The following is a 19,016-nucleotide window of genomic DNA, read 5'->3' as shown; positions in this document are numbered from 1 at the left end:
GATTGATAGATTGCTTTATATTCTCAAGCAAGTCAAAATGCAATACATAAAACATCTGTGAGAAAACCACACAGGCTTTTTACTGGTCAATGCATAAGGAACACGTGAATATTGATTGGAGAATTAGTAATCAAAGCAGTCAGGATTTCGACTGGAAGAACAAAATCCCAAGCAGACCTATATCATAACCCCTCTTATTTCAAAAAGTGGAGCTCCTGTGAAAGCAGGAGATACAATCTGCTTGTCTGCCGGCCCACCATGGAACTCTCCTTTAAGCCAGCTTTCTAATCCAGCTACTGGAATTGATGCTACAGCTAGATAAATGTAGACAGAAATATCTGTTAAAAATCAGATAGTTTGATTCTATACTGAGAAAACATAAAAATGCCTAAATAAAAAATTCAGTTAAATATCTGAATTTATTCAACTAATTAATTTACTTAACGAATTAGTTAACTAATAATATCTTTATTTAACTAAAAATTCATGTCCTTAAAGAGTCCTTACAGGCTCCAGGCCATCCCTAAAGTCAGGATTTGTGAGGTATACAACCTAACATTGAGGGTCCACTTCGGGATTGCATCTGCCAGGCAGATGAGGCAGCCAGTGAGACACAGGGAAACTGGAGAGGAAAAGAAGCTCTCTCCCTTTCTACAGAAACTGCATCCCACTAGCCTGTGGGTTGCATGGTTATCCCGGAAATGGGCAAGATGGGATAAACTGAGAATTCCTGTTATGAGCATTGACATGAATCCTGTCTTCATAGTTTACAGGTATGACTTCTATAGTTTGTCATCACTTAAAGGGTAGCCTCTTTAGTTGTAACAATGTATTAGCCATAAAAAATTAAAAAGAAAATATCCAATGGAAAAAACAAATAAATTGTCACAGACAATTGTTCAAAGATTACACATGGCCAACAAATAAATGAGAAAGGTTAAAATAATGAAAGCCTGAAAAACATGAAAGAAAGAAAATAGAAAAGAAAATTTTTTAAAAAGAAAAAAATGACACCCATGGCTAGTGAAAATTCCAGGAAACAGGACTGCTGATAAAGTGAATCTGATGGGATCTTTCTCCATTTCAAACTGGCAATATGTAACTAATCTCCTAAAATTGTGAATGTACATTGAAGTAGTATGATACATTTTAAAACTTGGCCTATGAAAATGATCCTGTGGCTGTTATCTACACGAACATTCATCAGAGCACTCTTTCTAACAGTAGAAATTTGAAAACATCAAAATTTCTAATAATAGGAACTCAATTACGTGTTAGCTCACCCATACAATGAGTTAATATGTAGTCATTAAGATTGTAATGTAGAAGATTATGTAATAACATAGGAAATGTTTGACATTTTTAATAGTAAAAATGCAGGTTATGAAAATTAATTTATATTTATAAAACATATCTATAACTTTATATACAAAGATGATGCAATCATAGAGAGACGCACATGGTGATTTCTTCTGGAGATTATTTTGGTAGTTTGTTTTTTTCTTTGCTTTCCTTTTTCTTTCCTTTTAAAAACTTCTTCTAAATAATGAGGAATTTTAAAAGCACAGAAAAGAGAAATACAACATCCTTGCATCTGCTAATCAAAACAAATAATCACAATTTTTAAAATTATTTTTCCTAAAGAAATTACAGAGCTTAAGTCCTTTTCGTGTCTGATATGCAACCTTCATGTTCCTTCTACCCAAAGACAAACACTGTGCTGCGTTTGGGATGTATTCCTTACATCATTTTTTTTCACCATTTTATGTTAATACACATACCCCAAAACAATGTACGTTATTGTCTTTGTATTATGTTCATATCAATTATATTATGATTTCTGCAACTTACTTTTTTTACTCAATATGGTATATTTTTGAGATGGATCCATGGTGATACATATTGTCAGGCCTCTGAGCCCAAGCCAAGCCATCGCATCCCCTGTGACTTGCACGTATACACCCAGATGGCCTGAAGTAACTGAAGAATCACCAAAGAAGTGAATATGCCCTGCCCTACCTTAACTGGTGGCATTCTACCACAAAAGAAGTGTAAATGGCTGGTCCTTGCCTTAAGTGATGACATTACCTTGTGAAAGTCCTTTTCCTAGCTCATCCTGGCTCAAAAAGCACCCCCAGTGAGCACCTTGCGACCCCCACTCCTGCCCGCCAGAGAACAAACCCCCTTTGACTGTAATTTTCCTTTACCTACCCAAATCTTATAAAACGGCCCCACCCCTATCTCCCTTCACTGACTCTCTTTTTGGACTCAGCCCGCCTGCACCCAGGTGAAATCAACAGCCATGTTGCTCACACAAAGCCTGTTTGGTGGTCTCTTCACACGGATGTACATGAAATTTGGTGCTGTGACTCAGATCGGGGGACCTCCCTTGGGAGATCAATCACCTGTACTCCCATTCTTTGCTCCATGACAAAGATCCACCTATGACCTCAGGTCCTCAGACCGACCAGCCCAAGGAACATCTCACCAATTTTAAATCAGGTAAGTGGCCTCTTCTTACTCTCTTCTCCAACCTCTCTCACTGTCCCTCAACCACTTTCTCCTTTCCACTCTTCAGTCTCTCCCTTCTCTTAATTTCAATTCCTTTCATTTTTCTGGGAGAGACAAAGGAGACACGTTTTATCCGTGGACCCAAAACTCCGGCGCCGGTGACGGACTGGGAAGGCAGCCTTCCCTTGGTGTTTAATCATTGCAGGGATGCCTCTCTGATTATACACTCACGTTTCAAGGGTGTCAGACCATGCAGGGACGCCTGCCTTGGTCCTTCACCCTTAGCGGCAAGTCCTGCTTTTCTGGGGAAGGGGCAAGTACCCCAACCCCTTCTCTCCTTGTCTCTACCCCTTCTCTGCTTCTCTGGGAGAGGGGCAAGTACCCCTCCACCCCTTCTCCTTCACCCTTAGCGGCAAGTCCCACTTTTCTACAGGGCAAGAACCCCCAATCCCTTATTTCCATGCCCCAACCTCTTATCTCTATGCCCCAATCCCTTATTTCTGCACCCTGACCTCTTATCTCTGTGTCCCAACCCCTTTTCCCACTTTTCTGGAAGGTAAGAACCCCCAACTCCGTTTCTCTACTCTCTCTTTTCTCTAGGCTTGCTTCCTTCACTATGGGCAACCTTCCACCCTCCATTCCTCCTTCTACTCCCTTGGCCTGTGTTCTCAAAAACTTAAAACCTCTTCAACTCACACCTGACCTAAAACCTAAATGCCTTATTTTCTTCTGCAATGCTGCTTGACCCCAATACAAACTCGACAGTAGTTCCAAATAGCCAGAAAATGGCACTTTGAATTTTTCCATCCTGCAAAATCTAAATAATTCTTGTCGTAAAATAGGCAAACGGTCTGAGGTGCCTGATGTCCAGGCATTCTCTTACACATCAGTCCCTTCCTAGTCTCTGCCCAGTGCAACTCCTCCCAAATCTTCCTTCTTTCCCTCCCGCCTGTCCCCTCAGTCCCAACCCCAAGCGTCGCTGAGTCTTTCTAATCTTCCTTTTCTACAGACCCATCTGACCTCTCCCTTCCTCCCCAGGCTGCTCCTCACCAGGCCGAGCTAGGTCCCAATTCTTCCTCAGCCTCTGCTCCTCCACCCTATAATCTTTTTATCACCTCCCCTCTTCACACCTGGTCCGGCTTACAGTTTCGTTCCGTGACTAGCCCTCCCCCACCTGCCCAGCAATTTACTCTTAAAAAGGTGACTGGAGCCAAAGGCATAGTCAAGATTAATGCTCCTTTTTCTTTATCCCAAATCAGAAGGGTTTAGGCTCTTTTTCATCAAATATAAAAATCCAGCCCAGTTCATGGCTTATTTGGCAGCAACCCTGAGATGCTTTACAGCCCTAGACCCTAAAAGGTCAAAAGGCTGTCTTATTCTCAATATACATTTTATTACCCAATCTGCTCCCGACATTAAATAAAACTCCAAAAATTGGAATCTGGCCCTCAAACCCCACAACAGGACTTAATTAACCTCACCTTCAAGGTGTACAATAACAGAAAAAAGTTGCAATTCCTTGCCTCCACTGTGAGACAAACCCCAGCCACATCTCCAGCACACAAGAACTTCCAAACGCCTGAACCACAGCAGCCAGGAGTTCCTCCAGAACCTCCTCCCCCAGGAGCTTGCTACATGCGCTGGAAATCTGGCCACTGGGCCAAGGAATGCCCACAGCCTGGGATTCCTCCTAAGCTGCGTCCCATCTCTGTGGGACCCCACACAGAAAATCGGACTGTTCAACTCACCTGGCAGCCACTCCCAGAGCCCCTGGAACTCTGGCCCAAGGCTCTCTGACTCCTTCCCAGATCTTCTCGGCTTAGTGGCTGAAGACTGACACTGCCCGATCGCCTCGGAAGCCCCCTAGACCATCATGGACACCGAGCTTCGGGTAACTCTCCCAGTGGAAGGTAGGCCCGTCCCCTTCTTAATCAATACGGAGGCTACCCACTCCACATTAACTTCTTTTCAAGGGCCTGTTTCCCTTGCCTCCATAACTGTTGTGGGTATTGATGGCCAGGCTTCTAAACCTCTTAAAACTCCCCAACTCTGGTGCCAACTTAGACAATACTCTTTTAAGCACTCTTTTTTAGTTATACCCACCTGCCCAGTTCCCTTATTAGGCTGAGACACTTTAACTAAATTATCTGCGTCCCTGACTATTCCTGGACTACAGCTATATCTCATTGCCACCCTCCTTCCCAATCCAAAGCCTCCTTTGCATCCTCCTCTTGTATCCCCCCACCTTAACCCACAAGTATAAGATACCTCTACTCCCTCCTTGGCGACCGATCATGCACCCCTTACCATCTCATTAAAACGTAATCACCCTTACCCCACTCAACGCCAATATCCCATCCCACAGCACGCTTTAGAAAGATTAAAGCCTGTTATCACTCACCTGCTACAGCATGGCCTTTTAAAACCTATAAACTTTCCTTACAGTTCCCCCATTTTACCTGTCCTAAAACCAGACAAGCCTTACAATTTAGTTCAGGATCTGCGCCTTATCAACCAAATTGTTTTGCCTATCCACCCCGTGGTGCCAAACCCATGTACTCTCCTATCCTCAATACCTGCCTCTACAACCCATTATTCTGTTCTAGATCTCAAACATGCTTTCTTTACTATTCCTTTGCACCCTTAATCCCAGCCTCTCTTGGCTTTCACTTGGACTGACCCTGACACCCATCAAGCTCAGCAAATTACCTAGGCTGTACTGCCACAAAGCTTCACAGACAGCCCCCATTACTTCAATCAAGCCCAAATTTCTTCCTCATCTGTTACCTATCTCGGCATAATTCTCATAAAAACACACATGCTCTCCCTGCCAATTGTGTCTGACTGATCTCTCAAACCTAAGCACCTTCTACAAAACAACAACTCCTTTCCTTCCTAGGCATGGTTAGCATGGTCAGAATTCTTACACAAGAGCCAGGACAACACCCTGTAGCCTTTCTGTCCAAACAACTTGACCTTACTGTTTTAGCCTAGCCCTCATGTCTGCGTGCAGCGGCTGCCACTGCTTTAATACTTTTAGAGGCCCTCAAAATCACAAACTGTGCTCAACTCACTCTCTACAGTTCTCATAACTTCCAAAATCTATTTTCTTCCTCATACCTGACGCATATACTTTCTGCTTCCCGGCTCCTTCAGCTATACTCACTCTTTGTTGAGTCTCCCACAGTTACCGTTGTTCCTGGCCCAGACTTCAGTCCGGCCTCCCACATTATTCCTGATACCACACCTGACCCCCATGACTCTATCTCTCTGATCCACCTGACATTCACCCCATTTCCCCAGATTTCCTTCTTTCCTGTTCCTCACCGTGATCACGCTTGATTTATTGATGGTAGTTCCACCAGGCCTAATTGCCACACACCAGCAAAGTCAGGTTATGCTATAGTACAAGCCACTAGCCCGCCTCTTAGAACCTCTCATTTCCTTTCCATCGTGGAAATCTATCCTCAAGGAAATAACTTCTCAGCGTTCCATCTACTATTCTACTACTCCTCAGGGATTATTCAGGCCCCTTCCCTTCCCTACACATCAAGCTCAAGGATTTGCCCAACCCAGGACTGGCAAATTAGCTTTACTCAACATGCCGTGAGTCAGATAACTAAAATACCTCTTAGTCTGGGTAGACACTTTCACTGGATAGGTACAGGCCTTTCCTACAGGGTCTGAGAAGGCCACCGCAGTCATTTCTTCCGTTCTGTCAGACATAATTCCTCAGTTTAGCCTTCCCACCTCTATACAGTCTGATAACAGATGAACCTTTATTAGTCAAATCAGCCAAGCAGTTTTTCAGGCTCTTAGTATTCAGTGAAACCTTTATATCCCTTATGGTCCTCCATCTTCAAGAAAAGTAGAACGGACTAAAGGTCTTTTAAAAACACACCTCACCAAGCTCAGCCACCAACTTAAAAAGGACTGGACAATACTTTTACCACTTTCCCTTCTCAGAATTCAGGCCTGTCCTCAGAATGCTACAGGGTACAGCCCATTTAAGCTCCTGTATAGACCCTCCTTTTTATTAGGCCCCAGTCTCATTCCAGACACCAGACCAACTTAGACTGTGCCCCCAAAAAAACTTGTCATCCCTACTATCTTCTGTCTAGTCATACTGCTATTCACCGTTCTCAACTACTCACACATGACCTGCTCTTGTTTACACTGCCAGTTTACACTGTTTTTCCAAGCCATCACATCTGATATCTCCTGGTGCTATCCCCAAACTGCCACTCTTAACTCTTGAAGTAAATAAATAATCTTTGCTGGCAGGACTGTGCTGAATCTCCTTAGGCACTCTCTAATCAGATATCCTGAGTCATCCCAATTCTTAGACCTTTTATACCTGTTTTTCTCCTTCTGTTATTCCATTTGGTTTCTCAATTCATCCAAAACCGTATCCAGGCCACCACCAATCATTCTATACAACAAATGTTTCTTCTAACATCCCCACAATATCACCTCTTACCACAAGACCTCCCTTCAGCTTAATCTCACCCACTCTAGGTTCCCACACCACCCCTAATCCTGCTTGAAGTAGCCCTGAGAAACATCGCCCATTCTCTCTCCATACCACCCCCCAAAAATTTTCGCTGGCCCAACACTTCAACACTATTTTATTTTTCTTATTAATATAAGAAGTCAGGAATGTCAGGCCTCTGAGCCCAAGCCAAGCCATCGCATCCCCTTTGACTTGCACGTATACGCCCAGATGGCCTGAAGTAACTGAAGAATCACAAAAGAAGTGAATATGCCCTGCCCCACCTTAACTGATGGCATTCCACCACAAAAGAAGTGTAAATGGCTGGTCCTTGCCTTAAGTGATGACATTACCTTGTGAAAGTCCTTTTCCTAGCTCATCCTGGCTCAAAAAGCACCCCCACTGAGCACCTCGCGACCCCCACTCCTGCCCGCCAGAGAACAAACCCCCTTTGACTGTAATTTTCCTTTACAAATCCTATAAAACAGCCCCACCCCTATCTCCCTTCACTGACTCTCTTTTCGGACTCAGCCCGCCTGCACCCAGGTGAAATCAACAGCCATGTTGCTCACACAAAGCCTGTTTGGTGGTCTCTTCACACGGACGTGCATGAAACATATATCTAGTTTATTTCTTTCACCTATCATTCACCTGAATTTCTTTAAAAAATTTTAACCCTTTGTTAACCATATTTAGACTGTTTCTCTTTTTATTTGTAAGATATAAATTTTATAAGAGGTTTGTTTCAAGGGGATTCTTTGTTTATAGAGCATCAACAATGTTCAACACACATCTTTCAGTCACCGTATTGTTTAGTAATATGTTTTTTGCTATTCCAAATGGGATTTTATTCCTATTACTTTTCATCATGAAATTCACATCATATGGAATGGGGTCCCCAACGCCCTGGCCGCAGACAGGTACTGGTCTGAGGCCTGTTAGGAACTGGGCTGCACAGCAGGAGGTTAGCAGTGGGTGAGCATTACTGCCTGATTGGGTGAGCAAGCTTTACTGCCTGAGCTCCGCCTCCTGTCAGATCAGTGGAGGCATTAGTTTCTCATAGGAGTGTGAACACTATTGTTAACTGCACACGCAAGGGATCTAGGTTGTGTGCTCCTTGTGAGAAACTAATGCCTGAGGTGGAACAGTTTCATCCCCAAACCACCCCTACCCAACCTCTCTGTTGAAAAATTGTCTTCCATGAAACCAATCCTTGGAGCCAAAAAGGTTGAGGACCACTGGTATAACATTACAGAGGGATAAAAGTCTAGTATACTCCTACTACTTAGATAAAAATTTTGCATTATTAATTAAACACATTTGCTTTTGATTTTTTTAAAGAAAATAGTAATTGAACCCTGTTTTCATCTCTCCCTAAATCCATCTTCTCCCTTCTACTCAAATCATTGTTACCACTCACTCATATTTTCATAATTGTACTTCATATGTATGCATTTGCCAACCCTGTATATTATTATTTTATTTAAAATTTTACCTAAATAATTTAATTCTTTCTACATTTTGCTTTTAATTTCACTCATCCTTATGGTTTGTTGTATAGATATAAGTATAGATATCTTATATCTCCTTGGTTAGAAGACACTAGTATAGATATAGATTGCTCTGTATCATTTTATAAATGTTTTCCAATTTATTTACTCCTTTCCTTATTGATAGATATTGATTTATTCTCAAATTGTCATTGCTACCTTGTTGCAAAGAAAATCCTTGTATAAGTCTCCTTGTACATGTTCAACAATCTCTTGATGCTGCATACCAAGAAGTGGAATTTCTGAATCCTTGAGTGTCAACATTTTTAGCTTTACTTGATTTTGCCAACTTACAGTTGTACTATACTGTGTTCTTACTAACTTTATAGAAGAATGTTCATTTTACAACATACTTACGTAGTGTCCATACAGTGTATAGTGTGTGTGTATATAGTGTGTATGTATATATATACAGGATAAACATACATAGTATATATATTTGGGCATTTAACCCAAAATGTAATAATCCTAATGTTTTTATTCTTTTCTTTTTTGCCCTTATCTGTTAGCTTGTCTCTTAAAAAATATATATATATAACTACATTTTTGAAAAATTCCATCTGTGACTCCATTGTCTTTTATCAAACAAATGTAACTTGTCTACTTTCACTGGGATTTTTAATATATTTGGATTTGTTTCTGCAATCTCATTTGTGCTTTCTATTTATATACTTTTATTGACCTTTTCTTTTGTTTCTATTTCCTGCCTTCTATTGAATTATTTAAATAGTCATGATTCCCTTTTATTCCTCACTATTGGTTTCAATATTTTTGTTATCTTAATGGATATAACACTATTTTTCTGCAGTCAATACTTAGATTTACACATTTCTTTGCCCGCTATTAGGTCTTGCACTTGGGTTCATTTTCTTTTTGCTAAAATCATCCTTTAAAAATTATTTCCTTGAGGGCTTATGTATAACAGACTTCTGCACCTGAACTATGGTTTAGTTATATATAATTCCATTTTAGGTTGCCAGAACACTACCAATATTATTATTATGCATGTGTATGTCATTTACCTTTTCTCTTTAGCAGCCTTTAAGATTTTTCTCTTTATCCTTAAGATTCTGCATTTTCAATATATTGTATCTGGTTGTAAGTTTTTATTCTTTATTCTGTTATCCAACTAGTTTACCCTTTCAATCTAAGGGCTTCTACCCTGATTCAGTTCTGACAAATTCTTAGACATTTATCTCATTGAATATTACCTTAGTCTCATTCTACCTATGCTCTGCATGGTTTAGGGTTTCTTCCATTCTTTGTTCACAAATTTTCTCTTCAATCCTGTCACACTAACAGTTTTGGACTAGGAGCCAGAAATAGACAGGGGAGTTGATGAGATTGGTCCTCAAGTGCAGGCAGGGGAAATAGAAAATTAAAGTCTTGATTAGATGTTTCCTGTGTTTTCCTAGTGGAAAGCCTTAGAGTGTTCTACAGGAAAGAGACATATTTCCATTACTACTACTAGGGCTGTGGCTTTCACCACAAATTGCAGATGAGACTTCAATATCTCCTGTACAATATATTCCTTCTCTATGTGGTGGATTCCCTAGTCAGGGAATATGTGGTCTAATAAGGAGGGCAGGCTAAGTTTCCATTAGACATATAGAACAGATGCAAATAGGAGAGAGGGTAAATTGGCTTGGAGGGTTGTTAGCGTGATCACTTCTGCCAACTTGAAAGTCTCTAAGTGTTACACTTTCAGCTTCCACCACGAGCACATTCTATGTATGTTCTAGAATAGCCGTATGGCATCTCCCTCTCAAATATTTTTTCTTGCCATCATAAGTTGCTCATTATTCTGGTCCGTAATACACTGGATGGTATCCTTAAAATCTAATTGGAGTTCTGTAGTTGGCTTACGTACTGACTTCAATCCAGGATATCAGTGTTGTAAAGGAATCAAGTAAATAATGAAAGTAGAAACAATAATAGCAATGGTATAGTGTGTTCCATGCAGAGGAATAAAGCATGTTGATATACCAAAACTCTAGGGTTAGACTTACTTGGCTGTTGGTACAATATGTAGCAACATCAAAGTAATTTAAGAGCCTGCTGTTCTGTTTCACTGACACTCTGTGGATGATGGTGTTATATAGATGATTGTAGAGTTGAAAAGATTTCTATTAGAGTTCTTAATCTTGGAGAATAATTGAAAGCTGTGACTAAGTACTCAGTGTGAGTCAAAAATTATATTAATAAGTAGGCTGGCAGTTACTTGTAAAAAGAGGGACCCAGTGCAAGGGATGAAGCCTGCCCTTTTGGACAATTTATCTGCCATCACGAGGCTGGTATTTTATCAGTTTGAAAAGATAAGTAAAATATACAAATCAAGGGTATGATGTTTCAAGGGTGTTTGAGATAGAAAGAAAATACAGTATTTTTTTTGAGGATGCTGAAAATGGTCTCAGGTAGTTGCAGAACAACAAAAAAAAATTACTCTACAAGACTACTAGAGGTCCCTGGGCCCCTACTCAATTTCTTGAATGGGCCACAGTAGCAAGCTGGAGTGGTCCCGTTGTATAGTGCAAAATATGGACACAGGTAATTCCACCTGAAATGTACCTCTCCAACACTTTCCTCAATCTGAATGGAACACACGTTCTCTACCTATTGCCTAAGGATGAGTGGGATTCATCCTTTTGGACTCATCTAAAATATACTTTTCTCAAGGAAGCAGTCTCTGACACTGTTCCTCCTGCTCCCTGTCAACCCAGAATGTGAAGCTGTCTTCCTGTGTGAACTTCCAATATCCCTTACTTCTGTTGCCTTTGAAATGTTTATTATCTTTGAGGTTAATTTGTTTAATTTCTAACTTTTCTACTAGATTGTAAGCTCCAAGAAGGCAAGGACAGTGTTACAATGCTGTTGTTTTTTGATTTTTTAAGAATAGGCATTCTTACTGATGTGACATGGTGTCTCATTGTGGTTTGGATTTGCATTTCTCTGATAATTAGTGATGCTGAGCATTTTTTTCATATGTTTGTTGGCTACTTGTACATCTTCTTTTGAAAAGTGTCAGTTCATGTCCTTTTCCCATTTTTTAATGGAGTTGTTTTTTGCTTGTTGACTGTTTAAGCTACCTATGGATTCTGGATATTAGATTTTTGTTGGAGGTGTACTTTAGTTTGGCAGTTTTTAATAAAGATAACCTACAGCTATTGTGTGACTCAACAATTTTACTCGTAGGTATTTACCCAAGAGAAATGAAAGCAGATGTCTACAAAAGGATTTATACATGAATATCCATGTATATCCAGCATAATTTATAGTAGTAAAAAATTAGAAACAGCCCAGGTATCCATCAGTAGCTGAATGGATCAACAAATGATGATATATTTACACCATGGAATACTAATCAGCAATAAAAAAGCAAACTACCTTTACACACAAACATGGGTGAGTCTCCAAAACATCATGTTGAGCAAAAGAAACCCAAAAAAAACACATTCTGTGGGACTCCATTTATATAGAAATGGGAACAATGGTTGTCCCCAGGGCAACCTTTATAAGATGATGAAAATGTTCTGTATCTTGATTTGGATGGTATTTTCCTGGGTACATAATTTGTCAAACTTCATCAACATGTAAATGTAAGATCCGTGCATTTTACTATATTTAAACTATACCTCTTCAAAATTTTTTAAAATAGTAATTTGCAAATAAAGGAGAGATCCACCACCTGTCTGTAATCAACTGAGTTTCTAGGTAGTTTCTAGCTCAATTGTTTGCAGTGGTGGAAACATACTACCCTTAAATTATGGGAAACTTCAAAGGGACAAGGTCCTCTTCAAAGCAAATAATCTTCATTTTCCACTGGGCTAGCTGATCTTTGTGGAGACCACTCTACCAGAAAAAGTATGTATGCTGATGCACTGATGTGGGGACAGAGGTTTCAGCCAGGGCAACTTGGATTGTGGTCAGCCCAGCTAGAAGGAAGCCACTGGACTGTCATAGTGGTCTCCAAGAACAAAACAACTTCCTTCAATCCTTTTAGGGAAAAAGTTCCTTCACCTTTTTTATGTAAAAAGACTACCATGGCAGAAAAATGGTGAATAAACACAGTAGTATACAGGGAAGTCCAGAGTCCATATCCTGGGCAAAGTAGAGACTGCCTGGATTAAGTCTTCCACATAGGGTAGAGAGCAAGAAGAGTTAAAGTGAAATGTTAGCAACAGAGAGTTAGGAAAAAATGGAGATAAGATGTTTTAGGACCTGAAGTAAGAAATTGCCTGGCTCTTAGTGGAATGGTGCTTTAAAAGTCCCCTTACAGCTGAGCTTGTGAATGAGAATAGACCTGTTCAGAAGGCTTTAGGTTGCCTTGGACTTTGGCAGGAAGTCATTTTGACAGAACGTCTTCTTTTTTTTAACCTGTGATTGTGTCATGCTGCTGTAGCCACGGTCTGTGTTTTGTGCACACTTCAAAGTAATATTTTAAAAGGAAAGAATTATGAACGCTAGAAATCTGGAATTTTCCTTTGAAAAGTAAGCTAAAAGTAATTTAAATTAAAAGACACTGATTAAAATCGCCCTGTTTTAGATTTTAAGACATGCTATTTCTTTCTGATTATTATCTCTCAGTTACTTAATATAAACCACTCCTAGATCAAGAGAATCAGTCAGAAATTTTGTGATAAAACTCAGGAACTATTCATGAACAGCCAAAAACAGCTTCACAGATAGCTTTCTGAAGACATTTAATAAGTCCATCATAATCAGCACATGATCCTCAAGAAATAAGAATAAGAAACAGCTGCTTTGTAGCAAATCCCAACTACAGTAGGGATTAATTCTAAACTCATGTCACATTTAGTCAGTTTTCATTTGGGACAACAGGGAAAATCCTTACCAGGCTAAGGGCAATTATGTATTTGTCAAAACAGATGAAACATAAATTGTTAATTCTATTTTTCTCTCAGATAAATATTTCTGTGGAACATGGGATCTTTTAATGTTAAAATAATCAGTGAAGAAAGACTCTTGACAGTTCTTGTTGCGTCTCGCCTTTTCTGCCTTACTTCACCGTTTTAAATCTGGTCTTAACTCCCTTTGAAAATTCTTTGATGGTGATGATAAATCTTCTTTCCATTTGTCTCCATAACATATTCATTCTTCATCATTAAACATAATGCTACCAGTGGTGTTTCTACTATTTCTGAGAATAAGAAAATTGTAATTAACAACTCATATTTTATCATTCTAAGGACCTGGGTTCGAATCCCATTTCTACCATCTGTAAGCCATGTAATTTTTCCATGCTTTAAATTTTGAGTAATTAGCTGTTTCATCTCTTAAATGGGAATAATAGGGCCGGGCATGGTGGCTCACACCTGTAATCCAAACACTTTGGAAGGCCAAGGCAGGCAGATCATTTAAAGTCAGGAGTTCGAGACCAACCTGGCCATCATGATGAATCCTCATCTCTACTAAAAATACAAAAATTAGCCGCACATAGTGAAGTGCGTCTGTAATCCCAGCTACTTGGGTGGCTTGAGGTGAGAGGATCACTTGAACCTGGGAGGCGGAGGTTGCAGTGAACCAATATCGCGCCACTGCAGCCCAGTCTGGGTGACAGTGAGACTCCATCTCAAGAAATAAAAATAAAAATTAAAAATTAATTAATTAGTTAATTTAATAGGAATAATAATAGTGATTTATTTACATGGTTGCAATCAGATAATTCATGTAAAGCATAGTATTAGCCCATGGTAAGTGCGAAATAAATGGTAGCTATGAGGCTGGTGATGATGAAAGCTCTAGGAGAGCTTTTATGCCTTAATTGCCGATTAATTGCCTGGCAGGGGTGGTTGAATGGGTTTTTATGCAGTAGGTCTAGTGATGGGCCTGAGATCTGTATATCTAACAAGCTCCTAGGGGATGCCCAGGCTGTGGGGTCATGAACTATACTTTGAAAATCAAGAACCTCTTTTCCCTCTTGTGATGTGTTTTGTGATATAGTCTGTTTCTGATTTTTGTAAGTCATGTGCTACTTTGCCTTGCAATTATTGACTGTATGATTTAGTGATCTTGTGTCTTCCAAGGGACCAAAACAACTAATAGAGAAATAGAGATTTTTAGTTATCCAGATGTTTGGTCTATCCCATGGCAAACATTTGGATGCCATGTAGAGCAAGTATGTGAATCACTGACTATTCATCTTTAACATTTTGAATTAGATATACTGGCCTTGTATAAGAACAGACTGAGTACTTAGCCATTTTCTCCCCATTAATCTGGCCTATCATGGACTGTTTTACTTGTTCACTAATCTAGGTTTGTAGTTAGCAGTTCATCCCTCTGTACTATCATCAACCAGCCCGAATTTCAGAAAGGCTTCTGGTGTTAAAAGAGCCCCATAGGCAAGGCTGACTCCCTTATCTCTGCTTTAATCAGAAATGTGTTGATCTTATTATCCCCTGACTGTTCATCTGATTTCATCAGGCCCTTGTGCCCCACCTTCTGCTGGTCCCAACTATCCCTAACACGTGGAAAGAAGAAATGAGAGGGCAACTATCTCCTCTCTGTAAATCAGGCTCATCCATCTCCTCACTTCTCTCTGGTGGTGTCCCATCTACAGCCCCACAGCTGTGCCCTTGCCTACCTTGACCACAGCCATCTCCAGTTCAAAGCCTACAATTGGCTACTTATCACTGTAGACTCTAAACTTTCCCCAGCCTCCCTCTTGAAGTCTCAGACCCTTTATGCCAGCTGCAGGAACCTACTGGTTATGTCCTGATACAGCTGTCTAGATAGTGTTGCTGGAAGATCCGGGCCACAGTATGCCAGCTATTGGGGAACCACAGAGGTCAAGAATGCGTTGTCTCTGGAAAGACATCACCTGATTTGAGGCAGCTGTGGGTGGTATGACACAGAGCCATAGACACTACCTGCATCCTCTGCGACTTGGATCAGAAATTCCATCAGGGAAGACATCCTGTATCTTTTAGAGTCTGCCACTGATAGGTTGATGAGGTGGAATGAGTTGACAGACACTGAAGGAAAATTTATCATCCATGCTTAGAGGCAGTATGTTGTATTCAATGTCGAGAGCAGGGAATCTGGAATTAGATCATAATTTGAATTTCAGCTTCATTCCTTACTATGAGAACTTATACAAGTTATTATATACATGCATGTAGATGTATGTGTGTGTATATATATTCTTTTTAAAAGGAAGACATTCTTGTAATATAAATATTTTAAAAATCTATAGCTAACAATATAACAAACCCTAAAATACTTATATTTTCATAACTGTTCTTCAACAATTATCAGCTCATGGCCAGTCTTATTTCATTTCTACTTTCATCCATTCCCTTTCCTGTATTATTTAGAAGCAAATGTTGGGTATCAAACAAGTTCATCAATAAATATTTTAGTATATCTCTAAAAGACAAAGCTTTTAAAAACAAAAAGCTAACCATAATATCTTGCCTGATGAAGTTTAGAATTCTCTAATTTGATCAATATCCAGTAAATGTTCAAATTTTCAATTATCTCTTGATTTCTTTATATTTTCTTGAATAAGGATCTAAATAAAATCTATACTTTGTAATTACTAAAATATCTTAAGTGTCTTATAATTTATATTCTCCCTCATTACATGTTTTTTGGAATTTATTTTTTGAAGAAACTGAATTGTTTGTCCTGTAGTTTTCCATCATCTGAATTTTGCTTAATGCAGAACTGCGGTATCACTTAGCATGTTTCTTTATCCAATTCCCTGGTACATTGCATTGTATATACAGGCTTGATCAGATTCAAGTTTGATTTTTGGCAAAAGTACTTCCTAGGTAGTGCTGTGTTCTCCCATCAACAGACACATTTCTGGTTCTCTGTCTTTGGTGATATTAACAGCCACTGATGATTATGGTTAGACCCACTAATTCACAATGGATAAAAATTGTAATATACTAGACTATCATTACCTCCTCAATTATTAGCTGAAATAGCTATGTAAAGAGAAACTTTCTCTCATCTGCAATTGGGTTATCCAAAGGTACGGTTTGCATAGAAAAAAATCAGTGTCCAAAATAAAGAGTTGATATCTGAACATCATTTAGCAATGGCCGTAAGTTTATCTTTAGAAACTCCTATATTTAAATGTACTTGAAGTACTTCAACCCTCTTGTAATTATTCTCCTTATTTATACTTACCAATTTTTGCCCAGTGGGTGACTCTTTGAGTTTATCCCTATGTTCTTGGACGTAACTTTAGTCATCTTTTATAGCTTCATTTCTATGTATCATGATACATTTATCCAGACTCATTATGTACAATTCTTGCTGAGACCTGGAAATCATTGAAATCTCCAGGAAATTCTGGGCCCTGTTAATGGAAAATTTTACTGGAGGTTTTAATCTGGGCACTAAGAGTATTCATTACTACTGGGTTTGCCATTATTCCTGGGTGTTTTCAGTAAACACAGTTAGAAAAAAATTGTTTTAAATAGAATTTATCATAAGTTTAGATTGATACTTCCAGTTCAAATTGAAGACAATAGCATTTTTAGTTTAACCTCTTTGATCTTTAATCTGAATCTCCTTTTCCTCATGCTGAGAATCTGACACAGAAAAATAGAATATCAAATATTCCTCATTTGCTTTATCTCACAATATATCTACAATATTCTCAGAATAATAATAAACAAAATTACCGCCAACTAAATGGTTGGCAAAAATAGTATAAGACAATTTTTTGGCTTCTCTGGGCCATATTGGAAGAAGAAGAATTGTCTTGAGCCACACATAAAATACACTAACACTAATGATAACTGATGAAATTCTAAAAATTACGAAAAAAATCTCATAATGTTTTAAGAAAGCTTATGAATTTCTGTTGGACTCCATTCGAGGCTGTTCTGGGTTACATGCAGCCTGTGGGCTGTGGATTGGACAAGCTTGGTGTAAGGTATTATCTTGCAGATTTTTTCATTTTTAGGATATATTATATTAGGAATCATTGGCAGATTACTGTGTTTTTAAGTCACTTTGAATCTCTGTGTGATTATGGTACCAATTCCCTTATTTAATTTTATTTTTTATTTTTATAGATTTTTACCTTAATTTTTTAGTGAGTATGTAAAATATTTACATGGTTCATGTCAAGTCTGTAAAACAAGTCTGGTTTCTATCCCTGACTACTCTATTTTCTCCCTCCCCCTATATATAACCACTCTTCATTTTATGTTTTCTTTTTTGTATACTTTTCTATTTCTGTCATAGCAAATTACTACAAAATTAGTGGCTTCAATACAACACACTTTTGTTATTTACGGTTCTGTAGGTTAGGAGTCCTGACGTGGTTCTGGCTGGGCTAAAATCAGCATGGTGGCAGGGCTGTGTGCCTTTCTGGAGACTCCAGAGAAAACTCCATTGCCTTGCTTTTTGCAGCTTTTAGAGGCCACCCACATTCCTTGGCTAATGGACCCCTTTCTCCATCTTCAAAGTCAGCAATATTGCATCTCTCTGACCACTCTTAGCTAGACACATCTGCTGACTCCCCTCTTCTGCTTCCGTCTTGACCCTTGAGATCACCTTGGGTTTACCTAAATAATCCATGAGAATCTCCCATCTCGAGGTCCTTAATTTAATGAGATCTAAAAAGGCCCTTTTGGTGTGTAAGTAACTACTTCAAATGGCAGGAATTAGAACTGGGACATATTCAAGGGACCAAAATTTGGCCTGCCATAATTCCCCACTTTCTTAGATATTAGGCACATACTATTCACATTTTCTCCACCTTACTCTTTGCACTCAGTACTATATTCACTCCATAGTAGCATATAGATATACCTCCCTCATCCTCACTCTTGGAGAAATAAAGTCATGGATTCTTAGTTTCTGTTTCTGTTTGTGTCAGTAAAGCCCCTTCCTCATCCCTCTTTTCTGCTTACCACTAGAGACAGAAACTAAAAATCTTGGCTTGAGGCTGCTAAAAGTCTAAAACAAAACAAAATAGAACAGAACAACAACAACAACAACAAAATAAGGTGGGGTGGACAAGCTTGCTTTACCACCACATAGTATTCTACCATGAGAATAGACCTTAATATATTCTACCAGCCCCCAGTAATGGACACTTGAGTCTGTTTCTAGTCATTGCTGTTTCACATATTCGGTAATAAATAGCCGTGTACATTTATCTTTTTGTATTTTCCCACTGTGTCTGTAGGATAGATTTCTAAAAAGGGCTTTGCTAATTAGAGTAAAGTATGTAATTTTTTTAGAGGCTACAAGTTTCCTTCCAAATGGTTATATCATTTTACATTCATCTATGAACATACGAGAGTGCACCAACATTTGAATGTATTTTCAAACTTTTGAATTTTTACCAATATCAGTATACTTTTAATTTCAATTTTCTTATTATGGGTAAGTTGTACCTATTTTTGTATGGCTAAAGTGCGCTTGGATTTTATTTTCTGTGTGTTCTATGTTTTCATTTCAAACACATTTTT

General features: G+C 39.0%; 1 long non-coding RNA gene across 1 annotated transcript in view; it reads left to right on the top strand.

The window, feature by feature from the left end:
• Window positions 1–2,358: 2,358 nt before the first annotated feature.
• LOC129524118 (uncharacterized) overlaps window positions 2,359–19,016 on the top strand; it is a 29,140-nt gene continuing 12,482 nt past the window's right edge. Inside the window, exon 1 of the long non-coding RNA XR_008667778.2 lies at window positions 2,359–2,502. This is a non-coding gene — a long non-coding RNA (uncharacterized lncRNA). The remainder of the gene's footprint in view (window positions 2,503–19,016) is intronic.

The sequence above is a fragment of the Gorilla gorilla genome, chromosome 7 (genome assembly GCF_029281585.2).
Source record: "Gorilla gorilla gorilla isolate KB3781 chromosome 7, NHGRI_mGorGor1-v2.1_pri, whole genome shotgun sequence".
In the NCBI taxonomy this organism is placed as follows: Eukaryota; Metazoa; Chordata; class Mammalia; order Primates; family Hominidae; genus Gorilla; species Gorilla gorilla.
This window is presented reverse-complemented; position numbering and strand designations above follow the sequence as displayed.